The sequence below is a fragment of the Pseudophryne corroboree genome, unplaced genomic scaffold, assembly GCF_028390025.1.
Source record: "Pseudophryne corroboree isolate aPseCor3 unplaced genomic scaffold, aPseCor3.hap2 scaffold_573, whole genome shotgun sequence".
NCBI lineage: Eukaryota > Metazoa > Chordata > Amphibia > Anura > Myobatrachidae > Pseudophryne > Pseudophryne corroboree.
Genome location: NW_026970172.1, coordinates 356,417 through 372,555, shown reverse-complemented (window position 1 = coordinate 372,555; position 16,139 = coordinate 356,417). Strand labels below are relative to the sequence as shown.

At 45.4% G+C, this 16,139-nt stretch overlaps 1 protein-coding gene and 1 long non-coding RNA gene across 3 annotated transcripts in view; one reads left to right on the top strand and one right to left on the bottom strand.

The window, feature by feature from the left end:
* LOC135033560 (uncharacterized) overlaps positions 1-5,668 on the bottom strand; it is a 43,482-nt gene extending 37,814 nt beyond the window's left edge. The window contains exon 1 of the long non-coding RNA XR_010228915.1: positions 5,581-5,668. This is a non-coding gene — a long non-coding RNA (uncharacterized LOC135033560). The remainder of the gene's footprint in view (positions 1-5,580) is intronic.
* Positions 5,669-6,270: 602 nt separating this feature from the next.
* Positions 6,271-16,139, top strand: part of LOC135033561 (uncharacterized) — a 39,046-nt gene continuing 29,177 nt past the window's right edge. The window contains exon 1 of one of the 2 annotated variants that reach the window (XM_063954192.1): positions 6,271-6,694. The gene's annotated coding sequence lies outside the window, so the exon portion shown is untranslated. The other variant, XM_063954193.1, reaches the window with a different exon arrangement.

Below are 16,139 nucleotides of genomic sequence, written 5' to 3'. Positions count from 1 at the left end.
ATAGACATATGAGGCCTGGAAAGAAGCGGCGGTACAGCAAGTAGAAGAATGGCAGTGCCCAGATAAGATCAAAAGACAGAGGGTAGTAGAGAGCTTGAGAGTGCCGGCTATGGGAATTATACAAGCTGCTAGACATAGTAATCCTAATGCTACTTTAGAAACATTCTTTGAGGCATTGTATTATGCATATGGCACCCTTGAGGACGTGGGAGATCTCACCTCTAGGTTCCACCACACGTTCCAAGAACCAACGGAAAAGCTAAGTGCATTCTTGATTAGGTTAGACAAGTTACTATATAAGATAGTGGATAAAGGAGGTATAGTAAGGGATGATGTGGACAGAAGTCTGATGAAACAGTTACTGCGGGGTGCCTTGACCACCAACCCAGTAGCTCAGAAATTAAGATGTACAGGAGTTAAAGAACCTTTTCCCACCTTTAACGAAATGTTAAAAGAAGTCAAACAAGAAGAGGTATTAATAGAAATGAGGGAGAAAACGGTGAAGAAAGTCAAGGTAATACAACCAGTAGTGGAAAGCAATGCATTTGAAGAGAAAATATTAAAGCTTATGGATGAGCAAAATAAGAAAATTGACAAATTCATTGCGGCACAGTCTATGAATACTTCATCACAAACATCTGACAACGGCAACCCAGTAAGAGGGTTAGGTAGGGGGAGTAACAACTTTAATAGAGGATGCTTTAGATGTGGGAGGACAGGACATCAGGCCTTTGAATGTAATTTGAATAGGAATTTGAATCGGAACACTGACTGAGCTTCAGGTGGTAATCAGAATGCAGAGAATTCAGGGCCGGGAAATGGACAGGGGAGGTCTGTGGGCCCCTCACAGGCCCCCTAGAGGTCAGTCACTGTGCTATGGGGAATTCCTGGAGGAGTGGAAGTCTACCAGAAGGATTGCTGGGACCGGCTCCCCTTTTGGCTGCTAATATAAATGGACACCACTGCAAGATCTTGGTGGATAGTGGATCCCAGGTTTCTATCATACTTTAAAATTGGTACAATGAAAACATCCCTGATGTACCCATCCAGCCTTTAAGCGGATTAGTGATATGGGGTCTAAGTGTTGAAAAGTACCCGTATCTAGGATATGTGCAAGTTACTCTTGAAATCAATAACTGTGTAAGAAAAGAAGAAGGGATACAGACATCACTTATTGCATTGATATGCACAGAAGTTCCTGAAGGGAGGGATGAACCACCTGTAATTATACGGACTAACACACGGATATACCCTTTACTCGCTGTATGGTATGAAGGAAGAGAGGAACTATCTTCTGCACAGATATGTTGCATTCAATCCGCTGAGAGTGTAATTGTTTCAGAAAATAAATTTGATATATGTTTCCAAGGGAGTGACATTTCTTTGGAGGAAAAATCTGCTTTAATTAAGGAACTGGAATCTAAGAACCAGGTATTCTCCATGGGAGAATGGGATCTGGGGACAGCTAATGGGGTGGAGCACAGTATCAGATTAATGGATGAGACTCCTTTCCGGGAATGGTCCCGCAGGATAGCTCCTGCAGACTTTGAAGACGTAAGGCAACACATTAAAGGACTACTTGAGAATCAAGTTGTAATCGAGTCCAGAAGTCCCTACGCTTCCCCCATAGTGATTGCGCGGAAAAAGAGTGGAAAAATACGACTGTGTGTAGACTACCGTACACTGAACCAAAGAACTGTAACAGATCAGTATACAGTACCAAGGATAGACGAAGCTCTAGACTGCCTCCAAGGGAGCTCTTGGTTTTCCATGTTAGACCTAAGAAATGGGTTTTATCAAATCCCCATGAAGCCGGAAGACCGTGAGAAAACTGCATTTATATGCCCTCTGGGTTTCTTTGAATTTCTACGCATGCCACATGGAGTGAAAGGAGCCCCAGCCACCTTTCAAAGAACAATGGAAAGAACCATGGGGGATATGAATTATAGAGAAGTTATTGTGTATTTAGATGATATAATTTTTTTCGGAGCCACCCTGAAGGAACACAATAAACAACTCCTTAAAGTTCTCCATAGATTGATGGAAGGGGCACTGAAATTATCCCTAGACAAATGTCGTGTTTGTCAATCCACAGTCAAATACGTGGGACACATCGTAAGCAGAAACGGAGTCTCCACCGACCCAGAAAAAGTGGAGACCATTAAGAATTGGCCTAGACCAACAAAATTAAAGGAACTAAGATATTTCCTAGGCATTTGTGGGTATTACCGCAGGTTTGTCCCGAATTATTCCAGTATAGCTAGGCCATTAACTGATTTGACGAGAGGATATCCAACATCGAATAAGAAGAAGGAACGAGAATGGTCATGTGAAGGAGGCCCCCTGCATGAAGTAAATGATCCATTTGGAGAAAGATGGACTACCGAATGTGAAATGGCATTTCATTTATTGAAACAAAAGCTGATGAATGCTCCTGTATTAGCCTATGTAGATCCTGGGTTGCCCTATGTCCTTCATATTGACACCTCTTTAGAAGGATTGGGGGGTGTTCTGTATCAGAAACATTCTGATGGATTGAAACCCATTTCATTCATAAGTTGAGGTCTAACTAATAGTGAAAAGTGATACCTGCTCACATATTAGAGTTCTTGGCTTTGAAATGGAGCGTAATAGATAAATTCCATGACTATCTATATGGAGTGACATTTGAAGTACAAACAGAAAATAATCCTCTGACCTATGTCCAAACAACGGCAAAGCTGGATGCCACGGGTCACCGGTGGTTGGCTGCTTTGGCGCTATATGATTTCATGCTGAAGTACCGGCCAGGTGTTAGCAACATTGATGCCGACTCCCTTTCCAGAATTCCAAACCAGCATATGGAGAATACAGAAGAAGAGTGGATAGAAATACCAGCGGGGGAAATCAAAGGAATGTGTCACAGAATGAGTTTGAAAGTATCAGCTGGAAGCGAGCAAGTTAGCACCTTGGCAATGAAGTCAACATCACTACCTCCATCATATTGCTGGATTAGTCATGTAGAGCTTGAAGATTTGCCTAAACTAAAGCGCTATCAAATTCGGCAAGAGCAACAACAAGACCCCAGCATACGACACCTAATTCCCAGCGGTAGAAAGTCGGCGATTGCTCCTGAATCTCTATTAGAAGTCAAATTGTTGAGAAAACAAAAGTGTAATTTGCTTATGAAAGCAGGAATATTATACCGCAGCACTAGACAAGCGAATGGGCGGAAAAGATTTCAGCTAGTACTGCCCAAGAAACACCGTACCCTAGTAATGCGTGCCTTGCACGACAAGCACGGTCATTTAGGGTTCGAGAAAACATTAAACCTTATAGCTGATAGATTTTACTGGCCGGGTATGGGGAAGGAAATAAAAGAATACTGCCAAAACTGCGAAAACTGTGTATTGCGGAAAACGTTACCATCCAGAGTAGCTCCTTTAGTGACATATAAAAGCAAAGGGCCTATGGACTTGGTCTGTATGGACTTCCTCTCCCTTGAAGTAGAAGATGGAAAGAAGTGTAATATATTAATTGTGACAGACCACTTCACTCGTTATGCCCAGGCACATGTGACGCCAAATCACAAGGCTACCACTGTAGCAAATACCTTATGGGATACATTTTTTATCCAATATGGTTTGCCGAACAGGTTGCATATGGATCAAGGGAAAGACTTTGAAAGTCGACTAATAAAAGAAATGTGTTTGAGCTGTGGGATTACCAAATCTAGGACTACTCCATATCACCCTCAGAGTGATCCGCAACCCGAGAGGTTCAACAGAACCTTGTTAGACATGTTAGGGACCCTGAATCCCTTAAACAAACAGCATTGGAAGAGGCATATCGACCGTCTAATACATGCGTACAATAGCACCCGAAATGAGGCCACTGGGTTCTCACCTTACTATTTAATGTTTGGGAGGGAGGCTAAGCTCCCAATAGATGTATGTATGGGAACTAATGCAGGAAATGACCCTTGTGTTTCTCATTTAAAGTATATAGAAAGACTCAGAAGAGAATTGGGAGATGCATATGCTTTAGCTGAGCGTACTGCCAGTAGATTGGGAGAGAGGAACAAGGTTCGCTATGATAGGAGTGTGCGGGATCAGGTTCTGTTTCCTGGAGACCGAGTGTTGTTAAGACAGCTAGGGATGCCAAGGAGATTTAAAATCTCCAATCGATGGAGAGAAGACCCCTATGTAGTGGTGGAGAAGTTTAAAGACCTGCCTGTTTATAGAATCCAGCTGGAAAATGGACAGGGTGCAGTTTTGATCCATCATAGGCAAAATCTACTTCCCATAGGTAGAGAAGTACGCTTAGAAGACTTTGAAAGTAAAAATGAGGTAGTACCATATGAGAAGGAGACATCAAATAAGCTAACTGACTCACTAAGATCTAACAATGTGTTACGTTCCTGATGCTCAGAACTGGGGAGATGTTGCGTAGTGAGTCCAGAGCACCAGGACGTGACGCTGAAATAATGTGTGGTACGGGAATAGCCCCTAGCACCCTACCTCCATTGTTTTACCCGTGTGGTCAGTTCACGCCTGAGTGACTACGGTGTCTTGGGCCCACAGCAGCCGTGTTTGAAGGGCGGATTAGGTCTGCCCAACTCCGATGCCCCCAAGTCTTAGAGTGAGACAAGGCGTGAACTGAGACAGGATAATAACAAGGGTACCTCTAACTAAAGCAAACAGAAGCTAGGGGCTACTTACTACCCTAAAACTAAATATATGTGCGGCACGCCGCCAAAGGAAAAGAACAACAAAAGATACCACTGTCCACACCCCCACACAACACCGCCGTGTACCGGGGAGGACAGTGAAAAGCGGAAACCTCCGCAAAAACCACCAATACAAAATTAACACAAGGACTAAGCGACCTAGGCCGCAACACGCGACAGAAGCCGCTACTCACGAAACCAGGAGAGAACCCCAACAAGCGAAAACCCCCAGATGACTGCAACAGGTTCACTTGGACAGGAAGGATTCCCAGGACCGGCTTCAGAACTCCAGGACTCAGGATCACAGGGAGCAGGATTGACCAGATACAGGAACAGATGTTGCAAGGCAGGAACAGCATACAGGAAGCTATCACCGGCGAGGCTGCAGTGTGCTGGCTCCCATAAAAGGGCCCTGCTGGCCAATGACAGGAGGGCCAGCAAAACCAGCCCCCAGACCCTAATTACTAGTTGCCGTGCAGCTGCCCTGCTGCAAGAGCAACTAATCAATCTTATCTGGCTACGGGGAACGCGGTCCGCCAATGGCGTCCCCATTGCTATGGACCCAGCGGCTGTGTACGCCTGGCGTCCTAGCGTTGCCAGGGACCCGGCGGCTACAGTACGCACGGCGTCCTGGCGTTGCTAGGCGCCGGGCAGGCAGGGAGGGAGGTGCGGCGGCCGTGAGCGTCACTCGGAAGCAGACCGAGTGGCGCCGCGGACTGCGGCTCCTAACACAATGATGACAGTTATGAGGGAGAAGATGAAGGTCAGGGCTGTTACTATAGGGATCAATATGTTGAAAGTGGGAAAGTAATTGACACAGGAGACATCAGGGGACCCCCTGAGTCTCTTTCAGAGCTTAATCACGCAATTACCTGTATAGATCCTGTTGAGTATGACAGTGCTGTTCTAGACGAAGAGAGTAGTGGTTCATTGGAGAGATTTGATCATTATTCTCCCTGTAGTGATATAAGCATAGAACAGGAAACTGTAAATAGACCAAGCAGAACATGTCAACCCCCATCTATGCTTACTTATGATAAATTAGGAATACCTAGCATTGTACCCAGGATAATACACCCCAATGTTATACTTACCTGGCCTTATTTCTAAAGTTATACACACAATTATTAAGTGAAATAAAAAAGGTATGAGTGGTGACCTAACCCAAATGAATTTGTTTAGATCACCAGGGGGAGAGTGTAGCAATGTATAAAGTGTTAGTGATGTGTATATAATGATATGTGTATTAAATTATATATATTGGTGTATTATACATATATGTGTGTGTGTGTGTATATATATATATATATATATATATATATATATATATATATATATATATATATATAGATTGATGTGTTAATTTGTGGGGTAAAAGATGTATGGTGCTGTGTCAAAGTGGAGAGGTGGAGACATTTGTACATGGTGTAGAGGGACAGACACCTTTTAGTGGCACTGAAGGGGTTACATATACATATTACACAGGGCACTGTAGAAGAAGCTAGGGAAGCTTCCAGAGTGTCCCCGAGCCTGCAGATCAGAGATTCACGTGGGCAGAGCAGGAAACATGGGGGGCTGCGAGACGCTGGAGGGACCGCGTACCGCCGACAGGGGAGAATATAAAAAGTGCTTCCCATCGGCGACAGGGCAGACTGCAGATCCCCCTGAGAGTGCTCGCACCTAAGCTGATCCAGCGCTGCTAAGAGCTGTCCTCGCTGTGAACATTACAGCGGCAGCTGGAGAGTTCAGGGAGCGCAGCCATACAGGGCAGCGAGAAGGTGGAGCGGGGATCCGGAGTAGGAGACCGAGTGGCCGTTGTGTCAGCTCACATACTCCCAGACACCCCAGTGTTGGCGGAGGAGGTTGCGCCGTTGAAGTACCTTTGCTCCCGCTGTAAACATCCGGGCGGGTAGCGCTGGCGGCTGGAGGCAGAGACACCGTAGAGAGCCCCGGGCGCCCATAACAACGGAGGCGGCGGAACAAGAGGTGAGGTGCCATGGCAACACAACGCTAGCTGTATTCCCTCTCTCACATAAGGGGAAGTGACCTAGTGCTGGGACTCCAATAACTGTGAAGGGGGGCGGCACCTGCCAGCCAGAGCCAAGGGAGTTGGGGGAGCACCGCTCAGCAGCAGTGATTAATTGAGGAGGTGTAAGTGTAAATCCTTTTACTCTCATTATACTATACCCCTAAGCACTGTAGGACATTTAGCCACAAATAGGATGTGATTGAGGACATATGTGCCAGGCAGCAGTTATTGAGGAGTCAATGACAGTGTTTGCTGGAGAAAAGCATAACAAGTCATATCCCAGTGACTTATATTAACTGTATTATAGCTCTATGTGAGGTATTCTAATAGAGCAGTGGAGAGATTGAAAAGTGCTGCCAGGATGTATAGTGACTGAAGTAGGATAAGACTGTAACTTTGCCCTTATAAATTCCCTATTGCTTAAGGTGTCACTTCAGCACAAGAAAGGAGAGACTGGCCCATCTTATTGCAGCACCAACTATTAAATTAAAAGCTTAGACGTTTAAGTATAATTAATGGAGATATCTCTGCCCAGGAATTAACAAAGATCAGTAGCTATAGCAAGGAACCTATTTTAAGGGAATTAACAGCAGAGAACGAAAGCTTCATTCCAGTGAATTTAACTCATCTACAACTCAGTAACTCTGTAATATTACACATAAATACATAAATTGTGCCACTGTAAGAGAAAAGTTTGGCACACGAGATATATTAAATTATTTAGCCACAAAGCTGGAGAACTCAAGTGTATTGAAACAGAATATATTCAATGTGAGTGAAACTGGCACGGGTAATACACAAAGGACAGATTCTATCTAATTCTAAAGGAACAGAGAGGACACATTATTTAGAATACAAGGGAAAACCACACTCAAGCCAAGGGAACATAGCTACCGAACGTAAATTATATCTGTTTTAAAAGTCTGGTACAGAACTGAACCGTTGAAATTTCACTTTACGGAGTAGACGAGACACTTATGCTATAAAATATAGAGGAGAGCAGTTTTGGTCAAGAAATACAGCTACCAGAGATAAAATTCACAAGAGAATTTGATATAAGATTGTAAGCATATCTTCATGAAGGAAAAGAACTAGCTTTCTACAGAAGTGTGATACATTGGAAGGAAAAGATACTTTTTTCTTAACAGAGAGGAAAAGAAACATAATTGACACTCTATAATACAGTGACTAATACAGTTGTGTTTCTTGCTGGGCTAGGCGATTCAGTCACAAAAAGTAGAGAAGAGCAAACGTTGTTATTGCAGGGTAATGCTAAACTGTGGATATAGATTATTATTAATTGTATGAATCTCATGGGGCCTTTTTAGTGCACTATCACAGTAAGAGTACCCGGGTCACTCTAACACCTCACGGTGTAGCTTATAGAAGGTAATTTTTGTATTGAATGAAAAACTTGTATAGGTTCTAAAGGGGGACATAGTGGGACATGATTGTAAATTGTATTTGTCTTACTAGCTGGTAAAATGTGTTTGCTTTTAACCTTAAAATACTTTCGTGATGAATAAATACACTTACCTATACTTACCATATGTAATGTGATTTGAAAATTCCATCCAGAGATCCTGGAAACGCAGACAGAAGAACAGGTATAATATTGTAAAAAATGTGCACATATATACACTTATGAGATAGACTGATTTGCGATTATTATTCATCACTTGGGGGGGCTTACCCAGGCAAGCCTGAATTAAACATTTAGTCTGGGTGGAGGCACAATCAATTGATAGGTAGCCTATATACCTTGGTAGTTAAGGGAGGGTTAGACCCTTTATCCCTTCAGCAGGTTCCCCACCTCTCTTGTCCCTCCGGCCACCTCTCATCTTGTCTTTAAGATGCATAGAGCAGTGGTTCCCAAACTGTGTGCCGTGGCACCCTGGGGTGCCGCGGGACACTTGCAGGGGTGCCTCGGATTGGTGGTCCAGAACCAATTCAAAATATTTATTATCCATGTAATAGGAAAAACTAGTACTTGTGGCTGGCAGTCATAACATATGTGTACAAACAGAAGCAAATCTTGTCCCTCACCACATAACTGAACCTAAGTATGACATATAAACATAATTTACTTAATTTCATATTTTTTATAAATTTCCCAATTAGAAACTTTTGGACTAGGGGTGCCGTGATAAAAATTCTGATACTCTAGGGCGCCGTGATTCAAAAAAGTTTGGGAACCACTGGCATAGAGCCTGCTCCTCTTCATGGCCCCTTTTAACTTCAGCAGCGGTGACAGCATGACATCACATACGCCGTGTTGGAAAATTAAGCCACTTTGACCTGAGCAGGGGATGAATGCTGTACAACAGAGACAGTGTATGTGAGTACAAGGAGGGGTGGGCTGTAAATGGAGGAGGACCATGGAGCTACCAGTACCTGAGGAAGGGGAGGTGGCTGCAGCTCATCAGTAACACTAGCACCACCTGCATCATCTATTGATGTACAGTGGGTGATGGGGCAGGTTTTTCTGTTAGAATTACTGTGCAGGGCATTGAAGGTGGTGGAACTACAGTAGTTCCCCCTACCATTGCAGGTGGTGGAATTCAGTACCACCTCATTCCCTCCCACTTTAACCCCTGGTCAAAATGCTCTCTACCTGGACTTCCGCAGGTGATTGGCATCACCTGTCTAGAACGTAATAATTGATAAGAAAGGTACAGTACTTTAACGCAGGTGTTTGCAATCATAAATTAAGAAGGAAGTCCAGGATGCAGTGCATTGTGTCCCTCCTGGAATGAGTCATGGTGGGCGGTCTAGATTGTGTACTGTATATTAAATTAAAACCAATTGGGGTGTATTAGTTTAAACTAGAAATGTGCATGTTTGGTTTTATGCAGATTTCCCGGGATCACAAAATGGCATCTTATTGGCTCACAGATGTTACGTGTTTTGGACAGCCAATAAGAAAACTCAGTATTAAACTGAACTTCCGATAATTCTGGTGTTAAGAACCAGCAACTGTAAATACAAACCCGCTCATCTCGATTTTGGACTAATAGGGGTATATTTACTTACATTCGTAATTCTCCCGATTTGGTGGGAGAATAATCACGAATGACATCGAAATTGTAAAACTGCAACTTTTTGAATTTATTACGACTAATTTACTAAGCTGCCGTATTCTGCATTTTCGGGTTTTCCGATGTCGATGTCATTCGTTTTTTTTGGCAGTGTTTTACGTGAGTGACTTGTAAAACACTGCCGACTTTAATACAATGAATCTCGGCCGGATCTGAGAGATCCGTGCTGGGCTTCATTGTGCACTTTGTTAAACAAAAAAATAAAGTTTAAATGTAAAAAAAAATAGCGTGGGGTCCCCCCTCCTAAGGCAAACCAGCCTCGGGCTCTTTGAGCCGATCCTGGTTGCAGAAATATGGGAAAAAAATGGACAGGGGTTCCCCCATATTTAAGCAACCAGCACCGGGCTCTGCGCCTGGTCCTGGTTCCAAAAATACGGGGGGCAAAAAGAGTAGGGGTCCCCCGTATTTTTGAAACCAGCACCGGGCTCCACTAGCTGGACAGATAATGCCACAGCCGGGGGTCACTTTTATACAGTGCCTTGCGGCCGTGGCATCAAATATCCAACTAGTCACCCCTGGCCGGGGTACCCTGGGGGAGTGGGGACCCCTTCAATCAAGGGGTCCCCCCCCCAGCCACCCAAGGGCCAGGGGTGAAGCCCGAGGCTGTCCCCCCCATCCAATAGGCTGCGGATGGGGGGCTGATAGCCTTTGTGAAAAGTGATTGATATTGTTTTTAGTAGCAGTACTACAAGGCCCAGCAAGCCTCCCCCACAAGCTGGTACTTGGAGAACCACAAGTACCAGCATGCGGCGGAAAAACGGGCCCGCTGGTACCTGTAGTACTACTACTAAAAAAATACCCCAATAAAGACAACACACACACACCTTGAAAGTATAACTTTAATACATCCATACACACCTCCATATACACATACTTACCTTATGTTCCCACGCAGGTCGGTCCTCTTCTCCAGTAGAATCCATGGTGTACCTGTATAAAAAATTATACTCACATAATCCAGTGTTTTCGGCTCCTCGGTAAATCCTTTTGTAATCCACATACTTGAAAAAATAAAAAAACGGATACCCGACCACGAACTGAAAGGGGACCCATGTTTTCACATGGGCCCCCTTTCCCCGAATGCCAGAAACCCACTCTGACTGATGTCTAAGTGGGTTTCTTCAGCCAATCAGGGAGCGCCACGTTGTAGCACCCTCCTGATCGGCTGTGTGCTCCTGTACTGTCTGACAGGCGGCACACGGCAGTGTTACAATGTAGCGCCTATGCGCTCCATTGTAACCAATGGTGGGAACTTTCAGGTCAGCGGTTGACCGAAAGTGACCTCACCGCTGACCTGAAAGTTCCCACCATTGGTTACAATGGAGCGCATAGGCGCTACATTGTAACACTGCCGTGTGCCGCCTGTCAGACAGTACAGGAGCACACAGCCGATCAGGAGGGTGCTACAACGTGGCGCTCCCTGATTGGCTGAAGAAACCCACTTAGACATCAGTCAGAGTGGGTTTCTGGCATTCGGGGAAAGGGGGCCCATGTGAAAACATGGGTCCCCTTTCAGTGCGAGGTCGGGTATCCGTTTTTTTTTATTTTTTCAAGTACGTGGATTACAAAAGGATTTACCGAGGAGCCGAAAACACTGGATTATGTGAGTATAATTTTTTCTACCATGGATTCTACTGGAGAAGAGGACCGACCTGCGTGGGAACATAAGGTAAGTATGTGTATATGGCGGTGTGTATGGATGTATTAAAGTTATACTTTCAAGGTGTGTGTGTAATGTCTTTATTGGGGTATTTTTTTAGTAGTAGTACTACTACAGGTACCAGCGGGCCCATTTTTCCGCCGCATGCTGGTACTTGTGGTTCTCCAAGTACCAGCTTGCGGGGGAGGCTTGCTGGGCCTTGTAGTACTGCTACTAAAAACAATATCAAACACTTATCACAAAGGCTATCAGCCCCCCATCCGCAGCCTATTGGATTGGGGGGACAGCCTCGGGCTTCACCCCTGGCCCTTGGGTGGCTGGAGGGGGGACCCCTTGATTGAAGGGGTCCCCACTCCCCCAGGGTACCCCGGCCAGGGGTGACTAGTTGGATATTTGATGCCACGGCCGCAAGGCACTGTATAAAAGTGACCCCCGGCTGTGGCATTATCTGTCCAGCTAGTGGAGCCCGGTGCTGGTTTCAAAAATACGGGGGACCCCTACTCTTTTTTTCCCCCTTATTTTTGGAACCAGGACCAGGCGCAGAGCCCGATGCTGGTTGCTTAAATATGGGGGAACCCCTGTCCATTTTTTCCCCATATTTCTGCAACCAGGATCGGCTCAAAGAGCCCGAGGCTGGTTTGCCTTAGGAGGGGGGACCCCACGCAATTTTTTTTCTGAAAATTTAGAACATTTCCCCCCCCTTCCCACTGAAAAACATGCACGGATCTCATGGATCCGTGCATGCCTATACAAACACGGGATAAAAAAGCAGGTCTGTTTTTTTTTAGCACTTTTTCACGATTTGTATTTTATCACGGCAGTGTTTGGCTATTGTCGGCAGTGTTTGTGTTTTGCACTTTTTAGTAAATTCCCGATTTCTAGCAAATTGCAGGCGTATTTGACCGATGGTGTATTGATTCGTGATTTTTTCCTAGGACTTCCAAAATATTACGAATGCCCTCATCACTGCCGTGATTTTTGCTTAGTAAATTACCGAGATGATACTTTGAAGAAAAAACGGCATCTCGGTCAAAATCGGGACCTTAGTAAATATACCCCATAGTGTAATAATGCCTGGGTACTGTTTATACTGTAAGTCCAGCTAATTGAAAGACAACTATTTTATAAACTATACTTTTATTTCTATATACAGTACAGTACCTGTATTGTATGTTATTTTAACTATTCATGGTTATACTGTATAAGTTTGTACAGTAGATAGCAGTTAAAAAGGATTTTTCCTGTTTGCTAAAGCCCAGTACCCACGGGCCGATTTGGGGAGAGATGTGTGCTGAGCAGTTCGCTCAGCACACATCTCTCCCTCCGCTCAGCTCGATCTGTGCTGAGCGTGCGGGGGGAGACGCTCATTTCACCCAGCGGGTGAAGTGAGCGACCTGCTAGATTGTCCTGCACGGCAGGCCAATCTAGCAGCAGCGATAGCGATGCGTGGGGCTGCGCATCACTATCACTGTATGGGGTACACACGGAGCGATCCTGCTTAAATTCTAAGCAATCTAGTCAGATTGCTTAGAATATCGCTCCGTGAGTACCCCCCTTAACACTCTAAATGCCATTTACTGTATAACAGATTGCATGGCAGCCCTCCCCCCAGTCAAACATACTGTATTTCTAAACAATAGATGATGTCTCCTTTCACTCCAAAAGAGTTAATCCACTTTGCCCAGAATACACATCAATATGCAGATAATGAATTTCTAAACAATAGATGACTTCTCTTTTCACTCTGCTGTAATTGTTTCATGACAATGTGATCCAAACTGGCTGATCAGGCCGGCTCTGATGTCACACACTCTCCTAGAAAATGTTTGGGAATGCCTGTATTTTTCCTGAGAAATTGCCAGTTACTACCCACAAATGTCCCATTCTTTAAATACTGTATTTTGTTTGAATTCATATCATTGTTTGGATGTCATTAGTGTTAGGCGCGGCGGTGCTCGCCCGCACTCTGACAGAGCAGCGGTCATGGCCGCCGCGCCTCTCTCCCTGTCCGTCTCCGCACGGTGCCTAGCAACGCCGGGACGCCGGGTGCGCGATAGCCGCCGGCTCCCTGGCAACGCTAGGACGCCGTGCGTTCAAGGCCGCCGGGTCCATAGCAACGGGGATGCCACAGGCGGACCGCATTCCCCGTTGCATTAAGGAAGTATTCACACCTGTATTCCCCTGCTCGTGCAGCAAGGCAACTGCACGACATTTATTAATTAGGCTCTGTACTCCCATTGGAGGGTTCCCTGTTATATGCCTCCTCAGTGCCTTACACAAACTCCGGTGATAGCTTCCTGTATGCTGTTTCTGTCTGGTGAACGTCTGTTCCTGGTCTGCTGTATCCAGTCCGTCCTGCTCCTTGTGTCCTTGTATCCAGGAGTTCTCAAGCTGGTCCCGGGAATGCTTCTAGTCCTTGTGAACCTGTAACTGTCGTTTGGGGTTCTTGCCCGGTTTTCGTGAGTAGCGGCTTTGCCGCGTGTTGCGGCCTAGCCCGCTTTAGATAGCGTTATTTTGTATTGGTGCATTTGCGGATGTTTCCGCTTCCACTGTCCACCCCGGAACTCGGCGGTGCCGTGTGGGGAAGTGGACAGTGGTTTCTTTTTGGTTGTTCTTTTCCTTTGGCGGCAAGACGCGCATACATTTAGTTTTAGGCTAGTCAGTAGCCCCTGGCTTTGGTTGTTTCAGTTAGAGGTCCCCTTGTTATTACCCTGTCTCAGTTCACGCTTTGTCTCTCTTTAAGACCTGAGGGGGCATCGGAGTTGAGCAGACCTAATCCGCCCTTCAAACGCGGCTGCCATGGGCCCAAGAAACCATAGTCTTGCAGGCGTGAATTGACAACACGGGTAAAACAACGGAGGTAGGGTGCCAGGGGCTATTCCCGTTCAATTTCACCAAATCTAGCATTGCGTCCTGGTGCTCTGGACTCACTTCATAACATCTTCCGTGTTCTGAGCACCAGGGATCGTAACATTATCACCGGCCCAAAAAAAAAAAAAAAAAGGGTATAATTTTTTCCTTTGTATTGGTGGGCCTAGAAATTCGCCCTCATGAATCCGGCAGGTTTAGGTCCAAATCCCAGTCAGCTTTTGGCCAACCAGATTCAGGAATTAACTCAGATGGTTCAGGACCTTACTCTTCGGGTGAGATCGCAGGAAGATCTTTTGCGAGCCTCCCCGAGTGTGGTTCCTGAACCAAAGATGCATTTACCTGACCGTTTTTCGGGTAACCGAAAGGATTTTTTTAATTTTAAGGAAGCTTGTAAGCTTTATTTTCGTTTAAAGCCCCGTTCTTCCGGTACGGAGTCTCAACGGGTCGGGATTGTGATATCTTTACTCCAAGGTGATCCACAGACCTGGGCTTTTGGGCTAAGATCAGATGATGCTGCCTTGCTATCAGTAGACACCTTTTTTAAGTCCTTAGGCCTTTTGTATGATGACCCTGATAGAGAAGCATCAGCTGAGAGCCACCTGCGTGCACTAAAGCAAGGGAAAGATCCAGCAGAAGCATATTGTACTGAGTTTCGCCGTTGGTCGAACGACTGTGGCTGGAATGACCCGGCCCTGCGCAGTCAGTTTCGCCTCAGTTTGTCTGAAGTTATTAAAGACAGTCTCCTTCAGTACCCCGCTCCTGAGACTCTAGACAGACTCATGGAGCTCGCTATTAAAATTGATCGTCGTCTCCGAGAGCGGAGGGCTGAAAGATGAACAACTTTTAGGCCTAGTCCATGTGTATATACTTTTCCTGATGACGTCGAGGAGCCCATGCAGATGGTTTTCTCCCGGCTGTCCCCAGAGGAAAGAACCAGAAGGTTAAAATCTGGTCTTTGTTTGTATTGTAGTGGCAAGGGACATATCGCACGTAATTGCCCGAATAAGTCGGAAAACGCTCTGACCAAGTGAATTGTGAGGGGGTTCACTTGGGTCTGCAGTTAATCTCCTCTAATGATTCTTTATTAGTTCCTGTAAAGATTTCCTTTGGTAGCCTCAGTTCGTCGGTGTCTGCCTTCGTGGACAGTGGAGCTGCAGGAAATTTCATGGATTTAGGTTGGGCTAAGACTTTAGGCGTTCCACAGGTACCTTTGGATAAACGTATCACCATGCACGGCTTGGATGGTGGTCCGCTTTCCAATGGGGTTATTACTCACCGCACACCTCCAGTACTACTGACAGTGGGGGCCCTACATTCAGAAAAAATTGAATTTTACCTTACTCATTATCCGGCAGTTCCAGTAGTTTTGGGTCACCCCTGGCTTGCCCTTCATAATCCCACCATAGATTGGCGGTCTGGGTAGATTTCCCAATGGGGTCCCTTTTGTGTTAAGGAGTGTATTTCCCATCCAGTCCGGGTTGCGGCTGTTACCTCAGAATTTATTCCTTTGGAATATCAGGATTTTGCCAATGTTTTCTCCAAGGGTAACGTGGACGTTCTGCCTCCCCATTGGTCCTATGATTGTGCTATTGATTTAATTCCAGGTGCCACTTTACCTAAGGGAAGATTATATGCCCTGTCCGGGCCGGAAACCACGGCTATGGATAATTACATTCAGGAGAGCCTGAAAAAAGGCTTCATTAGGCCCTCGAAATCTCCATTGAGTGCGGGGTTCTTTTTTGTTGAGAAAAAAGATGGGTCGCTCAGACCATG